Source organism: Macaca mulatta, chromosome 9, assembly GCF_049350105.2.
Source record: "Macaca mulatta isolate MMU2019108-1 chromosome 9, T2T-MMU8v2.0, whole genome shotgun sequence".
Classification (NCBI taxonomy): Eukaryota; Metazoa; Chordata; class Mammalia; order Primates; family Cercopithecidae; genus Macaca; species Macaca mulatta.
In genome coordinates this window covers 135351958-135368868 of record NC_133414.1, presented here as the reverse complement: position 1 = coordinate 135368868, position 16911 = coordinate 135351958, and positions in this window count along the sequence as shown.

The following is a 16911-nucleotide window of genomic DNA, read 5'->3' as shown; positions in this document are numbered from 1 at the left end:
ACATGCCTCACCCCAACCTCCCAGTGCTAATAAGATCCTTGAAGCTTCTAAGCATTATAGATGTGCAGGATCTTGGCCAATATGGAATTGGATTCTGGCTTCTGTGCTTAGGAAGTAGGCCAAGGTGAGGATAGTAGTGCCTCCTTATTGAGTGATGTGCATGGCTCTGCACTGCAAGCTTTTCCTTCATCATTTCACCTAATCCCTACTCCAGGCTTGTTGGTTGATATGGAAAAATGAGAAGTTACATACTTTATCTAAGGACGCATATGACAACTGAGTGTCAGACCAGGTTCCAAATTATATTTATTGGATTCCAAAACTTTGCACCAGACCAGAGCTTGGCAAACTATGGCCCATGGACCAAACCCACACCTGGTCATCTATGTATTCTCTGTAGCTGCTTCTGGGCTACCAAGGCAGAGTTGTGTAGCTGCAACAGAGAGCACACAGCCTGCAAATCCTAAAATATTATCTGACTCTTTATAGAAAAAGCTTGCTGATCTCTGCTCTAAATCACTGTGAGATGCTGCCTCTTGGTGACAAAAGCATAAAGAAGTAACAATGGGTGGAGTCCGACATTCTCTATGTGTCATCACATCTAATCTCCACATAGACAGCAGCCGCCCCCATTTGCATATGAGGAAACGGAGGCACAATCATGTTAAGTGCTTGCCCAGAGTCCCAACTCCAAAGTGGCAGACCTAGGACTTGAGATTACATAGAACTGTCTCTGAAGCTGACTATCAGGCCCCCAAGACCTAGAAATCAGGCCAGAGGTACGTGTCTTGGGGGCCTGGAGACTGGCACTTCTGCTCTATCTTAATGCATTCTCAATGGATCTACAACGCAGGGCAGAGAGACAAATCTCTGCCTTGTAGATTAATTGTTCCTAAAAGAATGCCACAATTCACAAATGCTGATTTTGATTAAAATAATCAAGATGATTTCCTACTCCCAAAATGCTGACAAAATAGCTTTTTTATCTATGTAGACAAAAAACTAAGCAAGAATTATTTAAATCAAGATTATGTACAACACGCATCCTAATTACTACACAATTACCTAGCTAAAAAGTGGATATTAGTGAATGCTGTTTTCTGCTGGCAGTCAAATCCAAATTAATAGCATTCTAGGCTGATGTGGATCACAGATAAAATTAAATTAATGTGACTCTGAGCCAGCTCTGTTTATAAGAAAAGCCCAACTACAAAGAGAAAAGAAACATTTTAAGATGCAAAAATATGCCCCCGAACACAAGCCAAACATGGATGTTTAATTAAAGCACGAAGAATTTTTTTTCCTACCAACTGTTCCTTTTGGGTACTAACTAGGTGTGGAAAATTGGATCTGGGATTCTGAGGACAACTGAATGGTGATGGATTTTCCCAAAGTTCAACCTATGAAGCCATACCAGATATGAGTTTGAGTTCCCACTTAAAAAAGTCTCCTCTCTGAGCCCAGATGAAAGAACTCCAGGAGGAAAAGGGTAAGAATGTGGGGTTTTTATTTTGAGACAGTTTGGCTGACTTCTAGCCCCATGTCTGGGGCCTTGGATTTGGGCTGATCTGAGCTATGACGGGCATCCACTGAGTAACCGTGTCTTACTTCTCTAAGACCAACCACATCCTGGAGTAGGCAGAAGACAAGATCATCTGGTCCCTCAATCCTCTGGCCCAGGAAGACCCATGTCCCACAGGCCCCTGACAGCACTGTCCACTCTGCATCTCATGAGGCTGTTGGCACAACTTCTCGGTACCAGGTAATGTGGGATCCCACTCTGTGATCCCTCCAAAAGTTCCAGTCTGTAACTTGGCACATTGGCACCTATTTTGGTTAATGTGGTTATGACCACTGACATGGTAGAGAAGGACCTAGGCTGGATTTGAAGACAACCATATCTGCACCCTGGGTCTCAGTTTCCACACTTGTAAAATGGGGACATGCCTTTCTCACAGCATGATGGCCTGAGTGACAGGGCCTGGCAGAGAGCAGGTTCTAGTCAACAGTAGTTCAGCATCAAACACATTCTTAGAACATCAAAGTTGGAAGTGCCTCTGTAGACCATCTGGCCAAACTCTTCCTTTTCTAGCCAAGGAAACTGGCTCAGAAACCTACCCAAAGTCACCCCTAAAACACTGGTGGAACAGGAACACACCCCAGACTGCCTGACTCCCATTTGCTTCTATCCCATCTCACCTCCTTTGACGGACGCCCATGGATTCCAGCTGTCATCTCACTTCTAGGCTTAGGCCTACAGGGCTTCCTGATCCCTTCTAACCACATCTCTGCTGCAGGCCCTACAAGCCCCACACCCCTATTCAAGAGTTTAACAAATATTGATTGAGCCCCCTTGGACTCTCATTCAAAAATATACACCGGAAAAGAACGAAAAGAGAACATGAACTCTTTTAACCAAGGAAGAAAACAACTCCCATCCCAACTGTGTGTGCGAGGTGTGAAGGGACACTTCATGGTCCCCGTTTTCAGATGAAGATGGTGAGATCTAGAGACAGCAGCTCCCTGGCTGACTCTCTCTACCGCTGAGTCTGTCTATGTGGGCTGCCACTGGTCACCACCACTGCAGTTGTTTCCATTATTCCTATCTCCCCCTCACTGCTGCCACTATTACTTGTGGCTAAGTTTTCTCCCACCTCATCCCAGCCCAGATCAAAGCCACCTCTTCCAGAAGGTCTTCCTTTCTACCCCAGTTGAAAGAGGCCCCCTTCTCGTCTGACTCAGAGCAGCTCTCCCCAGTCCCTGTTTGGTTTTTGAGCCCCTACACATGGTGACTCAGGGGCTGCTGCCTCCCAGGTCCTCTGATGACTGCACTGCATGACCTTTCACCTGGGGTCCAAATGCTCAGCACCCCTTCCCACCTACACCTGCTCCCTAGGGGCAGGAAGGCGTTCTTATTCCCATCACTTGGGGTGCAGAAGGGGTGGCCCAGATGTGATTTGATCCTTTCAGGATGTTTTTGCAGGTCACAAGGAGGATGAGCTGCTGTTAGTCTGCTGATACTGGGGATGGTTGGTTTTCTGGAGATGCTGGGGTAGAGGAGCCTATGTCCTGTTGAATTCTTGCAAGCGTGCAGACCTCCTCCGCATTGATCAAACCCTTATTGAGCCCCTATCATTTGCTGAGCATTGAGAATACTAATATGAAGAAGATACTTCGTGCCTACAGAAGGCACTTCCAATTCTGCCCAGACTGCTCACCACTATCATGGGGTGCACAAAGGAAAGCCCTTCTTGGCCCCCAGCACCCCAAGACCTCATGGCCCCCAGCAGTGAGGGAGCTTCATCTCCCATCCATTCACATGCACTCCCAGGACGGGCCTGCCAACCCCTCCGGAAGACCACCCTGAGTTCTCTGTGCTGTAAGAATGTCTGGCAAGACTTTTGGCCCAGAAATCGGGGACAGGTATTAAGGGGTGTTGTTGCCGGGATCCTAGAGGAGAGACTCCCCTGCTTGAGGAGCCCCCAGCCCAGTCCTAACACCTCTCCAGCCTGCATCAAACCCGCTTTATTCTTCCTTGCCCTTCCAGAATTTGCAGACTGGGCCCTGGGGGTGACAAGGAGACTTCAGCCTCCCCAGCTGTGCTGCCTGTGCCCACTCCCTTAGATGGAGCCTCCCCACTGACCCAGAGAAGGCAAGTATAGCTAGCTCATCTGGAGCAGCTGACAGGTGGCACATTCGTCTCTGCAAGGCAGTGAGTTATTTCATTCAAACTTGAAAAGCACAGAGAGCCAGCCATATTCAAGTTTCAGGCCCCAGTTCAATGCCTCCATACCCAAAACATTTCTTGGAGTTCTTGTTACTGACACGTCCTTGCCAGAGGGAGCTAGCTTCATCTTCTGTGTAATCTTGGACAAGCCACAACCTCTGAAGCTCAGTTTCTGCATCCGTAAAATGGAAAACAAAAATCCCACACTACACACGCCCTCCAGGACTTTTAGGGAGATGTGGTGGTCTTTGACCACCCTCCCCCCCAGTTAAGTTTAAATCTCCCTAATATTTTAGGGAGATTAAGTGCCGCTGAGTGTGTATAAAAGCACTCTGAAGAATGTGATGATGGTGGTGATGATGATGGCAATGATGATGACAACAGGGATGCTTTTAATACCACATGCAATCATGGCTCCATCCAGACAATGAGCTCCAAGGCATAGGAAGGGGACAGTCCCAGGACTAACCCCTTGGTCTGAGAAGGAACTGTGTGCTTCTAGGAGGAAGGTCCTAGGAAGGCAAAGAAGGACGTTCTTGAAGTCAGAGCCATGAGGACTGGGGTTATTTCATTTAAATTGGAAAAGTTCATTTTGGACCCCAGCTGGTAAAGCAAGGCCAACAATATGGCTATGTCCCTCCCTGTGCCATAGGTTTGGGTGAGGACCCGATGTGTGCTGAAGAGGGGGAAACTGCTTTTCCTAAGGACAGAGTGAGCCTCTCAGCTTGCTCTGGAAGCTTATTGAGAGCAGGGTTGAGGGGTACTCCATGGGGTCACGGTGTTACCAGGATCCCTTCTCCCTAAGGCCTGCCATGTTCCCTGTATGCCATCTGGGCCGATCTGGAGCCTGCCTCACCTGCTCTAAGTGGGGATTCATGCAAACTTCTATCTTTGGGGCATGTGCTCTGATGCACCTTCCAAATGTTCTCTGGCCTGGGGCACTGTCTTCTGGGCTGTTGGGGGGGTCCACCTCATTCTCTGAATAGGACCCAGGAATCTGCATTTTTCAAGAGTTCTCCGTCCCCCGCACCCACCACCTTATTACACACGCTCACACACACGCGCTTGCTAAAAATGGGTAAATACCATTTGAACTATGAGTTGATGCCTAATCTGTGTTTACCCTGTGCCCTGGCCACCCTGAACTTCTTCTGTTCCTGGTATTCCATAGTGTCTCTGACCTCCCGATGTTTCCACATGGTAGTTCCCCTCGTGCCAGAAACATTCATCGCTTCTCCCACCAGCAAGCTTTCCTGTCAATACCTTTCAAGATCCATTCAGGATCCTTTCCATGTGATCCAATAAGGGCCTAAGAGTTGATCACCTTCTCCTGTAATCTGTTGCCTGTTGGCTTGGGGGCCTCTAGAAAGTGAGTCCCATGAGAAGAAAAAGCACCATTCTGGGCCCAAACACCCGGTACACACCATATCTGGCTTCTAGTGAGCCACCCATGCCGACCAACTATGAGTACATGGATCTTGGTATCCACCCAACAGCCAACACAGGGCCTGGGAGCCCTTGGGCACTCTGCGCTGCTCACAGGACGTTGAATGAACCCAATACTGGCTGCCAAATTGACTGAGTGGGCCTGCCTGAGAATACACACCCCTCTCTCCACCCTAGGAACTTCTAACCAAATATAAACCATGTGAAGATTCCCCTCATTTCTCTGGAAAGTAGAACAGAAAGCCAAAAGTCTTCCTGTGGTTTCGTCCTGGACCTTGGTTGACTGAAGACCACTAGGCAATCGTGATATCCTGCAGTTGGATGCTGGCACCAAATGTGAAAAGGTTTCCACAGTGGATTTTGACCAACGCTCTTTTTTTCCATAAATCACACAGCCAATTCCACCTTCTAGGGTCACGTGTCTCTTCCAGAGGCAGGCTCTGCAGTGCCACCCAAGGAAATGAGTACCGTTGGTGTTCCTCTCACTGGACACTTTTGTCTAAATCCAAAAGACCAGGGGTGAGAAGGACTATTCTGGCCACCAGAATACAGCTCCCCATGGCACAGCCTCACAGCTTGGCTCTTTCTAGGTTCTGGAAAGACTGAAAACCTGGTAGTTCAACCTCCAGAGCATGAGATTTTAATTTGCTGAGTACAACTTTCAAAAAAACAGAGTAAATTCCCTTTATTCAGTGCTTGGACTAGTCAAAAGAGAAGACCTTTTCAGTTTTGACAATCTCACCTCTTTGGCTGGCAGTCCTATTGGCAGACTTCCAGGTTCATTCATTCAGGGATCAGGCTGTTTCCCCAAGCATTAAAAAAAAAAAAAAATTTTCAACTTTATTTTAATGTTCTATTAAAAAAAAAAATTGAACAACATGAACAAAAGGCCACTGGAATGGAGAAATATATATGTGTGTGTATATGCTCATACAGATGCCTGAATGCTAAATTACCATGGCAAATTATCTTTTTCCAATCAAACATCCAAGGCTGCACTGGCTTTTGTCAATCTGTAGTGGGGAGAGTTTGTGGTTGCTTGGGATGTGAGGGTTTTGCTTTTGGTTGGTCGCTTGCTTGCTTACTTGCTTATTTTGGCGCTTTATTTGTTTGCCTACTAGGTTTTTACTTTTCATTTTTTCAATCATCTTGGTGGAAAAAAAAAATTGTTCTATTATCTCCCACCTGCAGGATCAGGGCGGCTTCTACATTTGATGTTGGAAGATGTGACCAAAATGCAGCACTTGAAAATCCTGAGTGATTTAGACCAAGAACAACAATTCCCATTTTTGAAAAAAATCTGTGATTGGCCCAGACTTTTTAGTAAGACATTACCAATTGGGAACTAAAGTCAGTATGTCCAAACTTGTGAGTCACTGGACGAGGACTTTAAAATGAGAGACATTTCATAGGTTTCCATCAGCCTTGCCTCTCACAACCACCATCTCCCAACAACTTTAAGAACAAACTTAACTTTTCTAAACAAAAATAATTTCATCATTTTGTGTGGCATTAACACCCTGCTACTTCGATATGTTATCTATATTTTTCTTGTTGACATCCAACCAATTCAGAGCTAAAAATCCATCCTCCAGTTTTTCTGTGGGTTGTAAATCATAAAAAGGTTATATTTTATGAAAGCTGAAGCTGAGAAGTAAACAGCATATTTATATCCAAAGAGTTTCATCCATTAAGCAGCAATGACAGGGCCCTGTGGGCCAGAATCTAGTTTTCTTACTTAAAAAGCTTAGTTCTTTTGTAGACTCCTGCAGGGACCTATAACAGTTGGAATTGGGTTTTTTATGCCTTTGAGGCCTCCGAATGAACGTTACACTTTTCCATTATTTTCTTTTTTCTTTTGAGAAAACTAGGCTACCTGCTTATTGCCTAAAACCTACACCCCATGATTGTGCTGTCGTAAAATCCGTCTTCTGCTCTTTCCTCCCACATCTTACCAACATCCCAAAACTTTGTTTAGACTCAGTGTCAAGCAAGGTTATGCTGCATTTATTGAGATGGGGGAGGGCTCCCTCAATGATTTGGGCTGATAGATGGCAAGCCCAAATGAAACTTCAGCCTAAGGGGTGCCCAATAACCTTGACCTCCTCTGCCTTACAAAAAATAAAAATAAAAAAGCTTAAATCTTAATATCTCCCTTGCTCTAGCCTGAGAATGCCTTCCAGTCCCCTGACTATTCTGCAAGCTGATACACAGCTAAAATAAAAAGGCATGAGTCCGGATCTTGCATTTTACATTACTGCCTGCTATTAAAATGTTAGTATGCCGGCCCCTTGGGCTATTAAAGATGATGCACCTGCCCTGTCTGCCAATGGTGTAATTTGTGGTCATGAATATATATCTAGGTCTATGTAGATGTAGATATAAGTTTCACACCACTATTACATCAGGCAAGTAAGTCTAGGTTCAGAGTCAGCACAATGATCACTCTGAAATTAGCCAAATAATCACTAACAATTAAGAAAATGAAATATCCGAGTCTCAGTCCTCTTTTTACCCACTTCGAACATATATTTGTTCTTTTGATGTCCTGTGTGAATAGGGGTGCTTTATCTGACTGCTGATGGGCTAAACAATGCGTCCGAGTTGTAATATAGAACTCAATTTGCTGGGACTATCATCTGAAAGGCCTGGACAATTTATCGAACACTGCAGATGAAAGAAAGAGAGGGAAAAAATTTTAAAACTGACCACTTTTAAAATGAAGAAAATAGGGCAGTAAAGGGTATTGTAATATACTTTAATCTTCCTTAATGTAGAAAAATATGAAATGCCATTAAATCTTCCTTTGAAATGGATGTGGTTGCATGGCTTGAGCACCCAAATCTAGTTAATGAATCTATTGTTAAGGCAAATAAACAGGAAAGAAGCAGTGAAGGAGTGATCTGTGCATTATACGACTAATTCAGAAGATGAAAGGCAGAAAAATTAAAGTTAAATTCACATAAATATTAGAGCTAAGGAGAATAGTTGCAGGTGTAAAAAGGGAAGCCTGCATTTCCCTTGGGTTGGTGTGAGGCACAAGCAGTTATTTTCTGCTCGAGAGCAAGTCGGCAAAGATGAAAGTGTTTCAAGGGGCCCAATAATTAACATTTTAAAAGGTTTTCTTAATAAAAAAAATGATCCAACAATAATAGCAATTTAATCATTTTATTTGAAAAATTAAATTGATTGCAAGCAACCGTTTGTGCGGAAGTGGCGTTTACAGAATTTGGATGAACTTATCCAATCAGATCTCCACTTTAATCGCTTTAAATGGAGCCAATCTACAAAAAGAAAGCGGGATGCAGTAGAGATCCAAAGGGCAGTAATTTGGGGGAGATTAGCAGTTCTTCACAAAGAACCCACAGCAACCTATTGAACCCACCTCTTTGTTGCGGCCAGACATTACTAATGGAACTCAACCCAATGTGACTGAGAGTCTATGGGGAGCTGGGCTTTATTAGGGAGTCTCACTGGAGTCCACAAGTACCACCCATGTGGGGACATGGCCTCATGGTACAGTGTCTTCTCCATGAAATAAAGGATCTGGTTAACACAGTGCAGAGGATTCATCCCAGTGTTAACCCTAAATTATAAAGCATGCAACGGCTTACTACCTATTAGCTTTGAAAGCACTATAGAGTAGAATTTGTCTTGAGATCAGAACATATCTTTCCACAGACATAGTTTAATGTGATCTTCACACTGCACCCCTGTCTTGAAAGAAACGGATACCCATTCACACTCTCTCGGGAGGGGAAGAGAGAGCTTTACTACAGTCCTCAGGAGGAAGCAGCATGAACACCTGAGGCCTTGGTCTCCACCTGGGTCTGCAGACAATTCTCACTTTTCTCTGCCTCAAACATCAAAAGGGCAGCCTTCGCCATCAACCTTCTTCAAGCTACTGCTCTGCTTATACTCTGTTAGGCTGCACCGAGACACACATCACCCTAGGAGGCTCCTGTTTTATCCCGTTCGTTCATTCCTCAACAAATATTCCTTGGGTGACATCACAGCCATATCTTGTTTTACTTAGAGGAGAGGAAGGGGGATGGAGAAAGGGCGGCCCTGGGCACAGAGGCCTACCCTGCAGTGGAATAGCCCATTCATCAAAGCCACGGCTATGTGGATTACTAAACCTACCCTCCCAGAAAGTCCTTTGGCTGTGGTTAGTCAGACTTTTCCCCACCTTAAGAGGCTTTCCAGAATGTTCCTTCAGTCACATTTATGCCTGTGCCTGGGAGCAGTGTGGGTATTCTTAATTTCTCTATCACAGGATATCTCTAATGATGTAAAGCCACCACACAGGGTCTGGCACTTAGTAGACTCTCAATAAATGGTAGCCATTACTATCCCAGAGGAAAAAAAAGATAATCATTGAATACCTACAGTCTCCTGTGGAAGCATGTGGGTCCATGCTGGGGGCCAGCAGTGGTGGTGTAAGAGCATATCATGGGCTCAGCCTCAAACAAGGACCTCTTGATCCCAAGATGACCAACAATTTTGAACTAGGCATTGGTCAGTCCAACACAATCTTGTTGTCCAGAGAGCCGTGGACAGGGGCAGGTTTCCCCCAAGCTTTTCTCTAGAATTCTGGGGCCATTCTGGGCACTCATGGGGTCTTCAAATATTTAATTCAAATTAATTATTTATTCTACATAATTTTTTATCAGAACAATATGCCTTCCAAAATTGAACACAATGGAGACACGCCCAATGCATGGTGTTGCAACTTGTTTTTGAGCAGTTTTTCTGATCTGTCACAGACCAAAAAAAGAAACAGGAAAAAAAAATTTACAGAGCACATATCAGAATAATTTTCTCCTTTATTACTGTTTAATTAATGAATATCCTTAAATTTCAAGGTAAGCTACTTCTTAAAATTACCATTTGCAAGCATAATTGGTCACTGCTATAAAAATAATACTCTCACCTGAATTGGATGCTAAGACTGCAAGTGTTATAGGTTATAGGCTGCAAGTGTAACTCATAAACCCAAATTCAAAACAGTCTTATGGTTCTCATTGATTGATTTTTTTTTTTTTTTTTTTTTGAGATGGAGTCTCACTCTGTCCCCCTGGCTGGAGGACAGTGGGGCCATCTCGGCTCACTGCAAGCTCTGCCTCCCGGGTTCCCGCCATTCTCCTGCCTCAGCCTCCCCAGTAGCTGGGACTACAGGCGCCCGCAACCGCACCCGGCTAATTTTTTGTATTTTTAGTAGAGACGGGGTTTCACCGTGTTAGCCAGGATGGTCTCGATCTCGGGACCTTGTGATCCGCCCGCCTCGGCCTCCCAAAGTTCTGGGATTACAGGCGTGAGCCACCACGCCCGGCCTCATTGATTGATTTTAAAATATCATTAATTTGAACTTCTAAATTAGATTTAGACTGCCAAAATGCCCTTTTTATATGTTACGTATGTTAGAATTCCCAATTAAATTGTGTTTGCAAAAGACTCCTAACACAGTTTATGGGCCGGTAAGAGAGCCTGGTGCAATCCCCAATGAGGGCCAAAAAGTGAGAACCCTTCCAGATATCCTAGGAGAACTTGGGCCAGCTGACAGCACCTCAATATCGCTGAGCTCCCACTCAAATCCCAGCATTCTCTATGCCTCTGAAAAGGGGGCCACTTTGACTTGGGATTCCAGACTTTACAGTTAGAAGAACAAAAGAAGCATGGGAAAAAAGACTGGAAGGAAATATGCTGAAATGCTAATGGTGCTTTTCTCTGGGTGATGGGATTCTGAGTGACTGAATTTTCTCCTTTCTTATTCAGAAGTTTTCCACAATTATCACTATAAATTGGTATTTTGTCCAGACACCTTCCCTGCCTACTCACATTATTACTTTTTTACTCAGAAAAGAAAGTAGGGTTTTGTATATTCTCTTATTTAAAAGGAAGACCATATAATATCTTGGCTTCTGTTGTAACCAATCCCTCCCACTGCTGGTCCCACCCTGAGAAGAATGAGGAAGCATTAGGCAGCTCCAGAAATGCAAGGTCTCCCACCATCACCCACACCCCACACCCATGCATCCAAACAAAGGCAGTCAGGTTCCAGGCCTTCAGCCTCGCATTACTCAGTGTACCCAAACCGGATGACAAGGAATGAGAGCAAAGTTTAAAAACAAGGTGAACTCGGCCAGTCAGCTTGTCTTTCCTCTTTTGGTCCCTCTGACTCTGTCCTCAGTCGTAGCAGGCTTTCCCCACTTAGGGCTGTAAGCTCAAGCACATAAAAATACAAGGGTCCCAGATAAACAATAACAAAAAAATTTTAAGTATAAGTATGTCCCAAATATTGCATGGGACTGTTCAAAAGTATTTTTTGCTGTTTTTAGTCATTTTAGTGTTGGTTGTTTATGTGAAATTAACTCTAAATGGGCATTCTGTATTTTATCTGGCAGCCCTATTGCCAATCCAAACCAACTGACTCACCATTGGGGATTTTTTTGTCCAGTTTGGTTTGATTTAGTTGGTTCTTGTTGTTCTTGGCAGGCAAGCCAATTTAAAAAACAACAACCACAAACAAAACCGCTGACCAAGGTTTTGTTCGTTGTTGTTGTTTTTTAATCGGCTTATCCTCCAACCCTCTAACACTGGGCAGGCTTCAGTCTCCTCAAATGAATGAGTAAATGTCACTCCACCCACCCTGCACTTGGCAAAGACACCATGAGATGACAAACGGAAAGAATCCAGGAAGTGGGGCTACAAGCAGGTAAGCCACCCAACATAATCAAAATGGAGAAAGCAATGAGTTGCTTGACTTTTCCCCTTCTTTGTGGGAAACATTGGGACATTACAGCTTCCACTTAAAACTCTGTGGTATATGTACAAGGACAATGAATTAAATACTTGACATGCAGACAATTCCAATAAATTAAACAACTCCAAACAATTAAAAAGAAAGCTGCCAGCACCTAAGTAGAAAAATGATGAAACAGGCATTCCAGCGCAGCATGCTCCACCCGTGCACCTCATGGTAGTGTCCTCAACCTCGCCAAGCCTGGGAAGCCCACACTAAATGTGGAGTATGGTGGCTACTCATGGGGTGAATGTGGGGTCTAAACGAAAAATAATGCATCCTATAAAACACTCTGTGCTGGCACTGTTCCCTCAGTTAATGATGGCTGTACTTAAGTCAAAAATATACATATATACATCTCAAAGAAAATACATATGTGTGTATATATATTAAATATGTTCTTTCTTATATATTATATGTAAATAATATATAATGTGTGTACAGATACACATATATACATACATATTTAATGTATATGTTTCTCATATATAATATATAAATAATATATATTTCCTTTGAAATGATTATATATGATATTTATATACGACATATATAAGATAATATATATACTTATAAGATAATTCTTACATATATGATATATATATAAGCAAAAAATGGAAAATTTTCTACTTTATTAGAAATAAAATAAAGTAAATTGAAATTAAGCTTTACTTATGAAACTGGCAAATGTTGTTAATAGCTTTAATAATGACATTATTTAAAAGATCAAAAATGTTCATAAATATTAGATAAATAGAGAACGGTTACATAGACAATAAGTGATTAAACATACAAAGAATGGTTAGATAAACTACGGAATTTTTTAAAATCAGAGAATGAGTGAATTATAGAATTCTTTATGTTGGACATTCTAGGGAATCACATTAAGTGATGTATTATGATGAAAAAGAACATTTGATGATATGAAATATGTTCTTAATATAGTGAATGAAAAATTTCAGAATATGATGTACAGTATTATATTTGGATTAATGGATATGGATACAAATAAAACAAAGACAAAGAAAGTTCATAAATATTAACAGGAGTTATATCTGGGTAGGGATGGTTATGGGGAACATTTACTTTCTTCTTTGTATTTCTCTACATTCCACATTTTCTATAATGACCATATAGTACTTTTGTAATTTAAAAAAAATTTGGTTAAAAAATTCAATACTAAAAAAAATTCAATAATGAACTATTGGGAAGTGAACTTAGTTTTAGGAGATCACAGTATTCAGTGTATGTGTATACAACAGTCTCCCTCTCCTCCTCCTCCTTTTTCTTCCTCTTCTTCCTCTTATTTCTCTTCTCTCCCCTTCTCTCTCCCTTTTCTAGCCTCCCCTTCTCCCCCCTCCTCCCCCCTATCTCCCTTCTTCTCAGGAAAACTACAGTAATGAGCTCCAGCTTCCCCCTAGCACACTGCCTTCACTGAGGGTCCTCCCAGAGTCTTGTGTGAAGGGCAGTGCAGCTACAAACTCTCTATTTTGAAACATCCCACATTGCGCATCTCGGGACAACTTTCCATTAGAATTGCTCCTTCTCCAGTCCCTAGCAGACAACTCCCTTCCATCCTAAGAGCTGGAGGCTGCCCTTAGGAAAGGTGGACCTATCCTAGTCTTAGAAATATCAACAGAGTTTAAGCCAAACTCCTCCAGGTTATTTTCTCTGAATTTATATCAACATGCAGTGACTGTACTCATGCACTCGTTCTGCAAAACAAGATGTAACAAGCACCAAAATTCAGACATGCTTATGGAGCCCTCAGTCTGAGGAGTGGCTGGCGCTAGATTCTAGAACCCCAAGATGCAATGAGACTGTTGTAATGGGGATGCACACATAGCACAATGAGCGCCAGGGAGTCAGAAAAAGTGCCCACGCATCTGGGAAAGCTTCACATAGGGGAAGCCCAAGAACAATTGCAGTTTGCAAGCATGGAAGAACATTCCAGACCAAGGGAACAGAAAACCCAAAGCTACCAAATTCAAGACCATGGCATATCTAGGACCCTATGTTTAATGTGAGTGGTGGAAGGAGAGGTGATTGGGCCAGCTCCCGCAGAGCTCTGAATGCCACTCTAAAGAGCATCTGTTTGCTCCCAGCAATGCTATGCAGTGGAGGGACATGATGAGCTTGTCCCAGGACCAGCCCTCCACATGAACACTCCACCTCAGTGTCCCCTCCCCTGCTCCTATGATGCACAGAAGGAAATGTATCCCAAAGCCTCAATTTCAATGGGCACTGCAGAGGGGTTTATCCGAAAACGAGGCTAGACGAGGCCAGGCGGCTTCTGAGCGTCTAGAGCTCCACAGAAGAGCTGTCCCCATTCCTTGCCTTGCTAAGATTGAATCGGTTGTCATCTTCCTCTCGAACTCTGACATAATCGTCACCAAACCAGCAGGCACAATCACCAGCCCTGAGAAAGCCCAGAGTCAGCTCAGCATGCACGCAGGAAGGAAAACTGTCCTCCCCAAACACTGGTTCTTGAGATTCACACCACCTTTCCTAGGTCCTCCCCGAACACCCAGCCTCAGCCCACCTAGATGTTTGGAAGTGGCTGAAGGTGATGTCCCTGTTCCCATCAGGCCAAACTGGCAGTCTAGAGACTCTGGTCAACAGTGAGTGGCCTCTCTCCAGAATCCTGACATCAGGAGGCAGCTGGGATGGCCTGTACAGACCGTGTCCTCAGCCAGGACAAAGCATCCCTCTGGCCATGTACAGCAACCCAGAGAAAACAAAACAAAGCACCAGCATCCACTCCTTGCCTGCATTGGCGCTGGTTTCTTTCAATCCAATTGCAATCTTAGAAGCCCGACATCGCCTGAAACAAAAGCCTCACCGATCTCCGGAAGATGACTTTGGTGAAAGTAGAGCTCATTTCAGAAAATCAAAGCAAAGAAAAATATTGAATACAATTCAGAGGCATAATGCATTATTATGGGCTTTTATGGATTTTATGTGAAATTTCATGTAAAGTTAAGAGGCTGAAGCGATCTCCTCCATTCAGCTGTATTATCAGCCCAGCACCAAACAGTGTTCCACATCTTATTATGCTCACAGTTGACACACTATTAGAGAAATGTGCAGCTGTCTTACTCTGCTATTCATTTCCTCATTACTATTTTATAAATATATGATTAACAGTTATTGCAGCTGCCTAATTCACATTTATTGCAAATGCAACCCCACAAATGAATGCTCAAAGCAAAGAGATGTGGTTTTAGAGTAATTTAAATTTTACAGTTCCATTTACCCTGCTTTTTAATTTACTGTATAATGACCCTATTAGAATAAAGCACATCTGGAAGTTCTTTGGGGAACATTTAATTTTCTGTGGCTTCAGTACTAACAGAACTTGTACCATAAAGCCCACAGATGCCTAGAAGACTGTACAAATTTCCACATTTTATGCCAAGATGCCAGCTAATTGTACAGATGAGACAATTACAGCAAAGAGCAAAGATATGCTTCTCGGTGCTAAAAAGTGAAGACGCTGACCGACAACCTCACTCTTTGCAAAGTTCGCACATCAAAAACCTGAAATTAGCTCGCCTGCTTTTTGATTTCCTGCTCAGGAAAGAGGCCACCTCTGCTGTACATGCTCCTGGATTTTCTTTTGCTTTTTCCACTAGCTTTCTGCCGAACCCCATTTGCCCCTCACCCTGTGTAATGGAAGGCAAGGCAATCTGCAAAGCTCCGGAAGCCGATGAGAGGCAGGTGTATCATCCAGGCTTGGCCTAGTCCTCATCGGCCAGGAGGCTACAGATGCTGCCAGCTTCCAGCATGCCACATTAACGGAATCATCCTGAGCATTCGAAATTGATTTGAATATTAAATACAGATCACTGCAGCGGAACTCATGTATGAGAAATAATGTGAATCCATTGCCATTGATTAGCTAATTTATGTTCTACAACTAATCGAAGCACAAATCTCATTAGCCACAGGTCAGTAAGGCTTGGAGAGAAAAAGATAATCATTTTGGTAGCCTAGTTGGCTGTAAAGAGACAATTAGAAGCCATCCAGATTTCCAGGCTTCTCTGCCTGTTCCCCGGGTCTCAAGCCAGCTGTGAAGGGAAGGAAAAGCCGGTCTTACCCGTGGTTCTGCCGGCCACTGGAAAAGAGATCTTCATATATGATGATTCAAGATGTTTCTTTCATTTAATGCAATAATAACATGAATATATTGCTTCCAGATGGACCCAGAACCCATAAGCTACTTAGGGCCACCACACGCACTGGAAACACAATGTTAAATGTTCCTCTCTCCATATTTTAAGCATTGGGACCATGTAAGTCTTCATGGGGCAGGGTGGAATGGCCAAGGCTTTCCATATTCTAATGTTACATGCATTTAAAAATCTGTCTTTGTAAGGCACAGGGAAGCCATACGTGATCAAATTAGGGCTTGTGATTAAAATGCACCTGCTATTAGCCAGAGATCCTCTATTTCTTGAGCCCTGCTCAGATCAATTTTGGGCAGAGATTTTTTAACCAATCTTGAGTATGGAGGATGATGGGAAAAATTCCTCCCAAAAAGAGGGAACAGTTCTGTTTTAACGTCACAATAATAAGTAAAATCCCTGTTAGTAATCAAATTAAGATTTCTGGTAATAAGCTCCTCCTGCTAAACCCTGTTGGTGATTTCCATGGGATGGCATTTTTAAAAGTGGTTTTGACACTGTTGCATAAGCAGAAAAGCAAGGCTCCCAGCAGACTTGTCTTCAGCTGGTCACATAACCCCTCAACCTCTTTGTCATAAAAGACAATGGATCAAATTGAGGACCTTTGCTAAATGACCAGGAACAGAACCCAAACTGAGATTTTTCTGCAGAAACAAATAAGAAAATAACACAGTGAATTCCAAGTGTTTTCATTGACCCATTATTTCCAGGTCATTGCGACACCATACTGGGTCCATAAAAGGCATTAC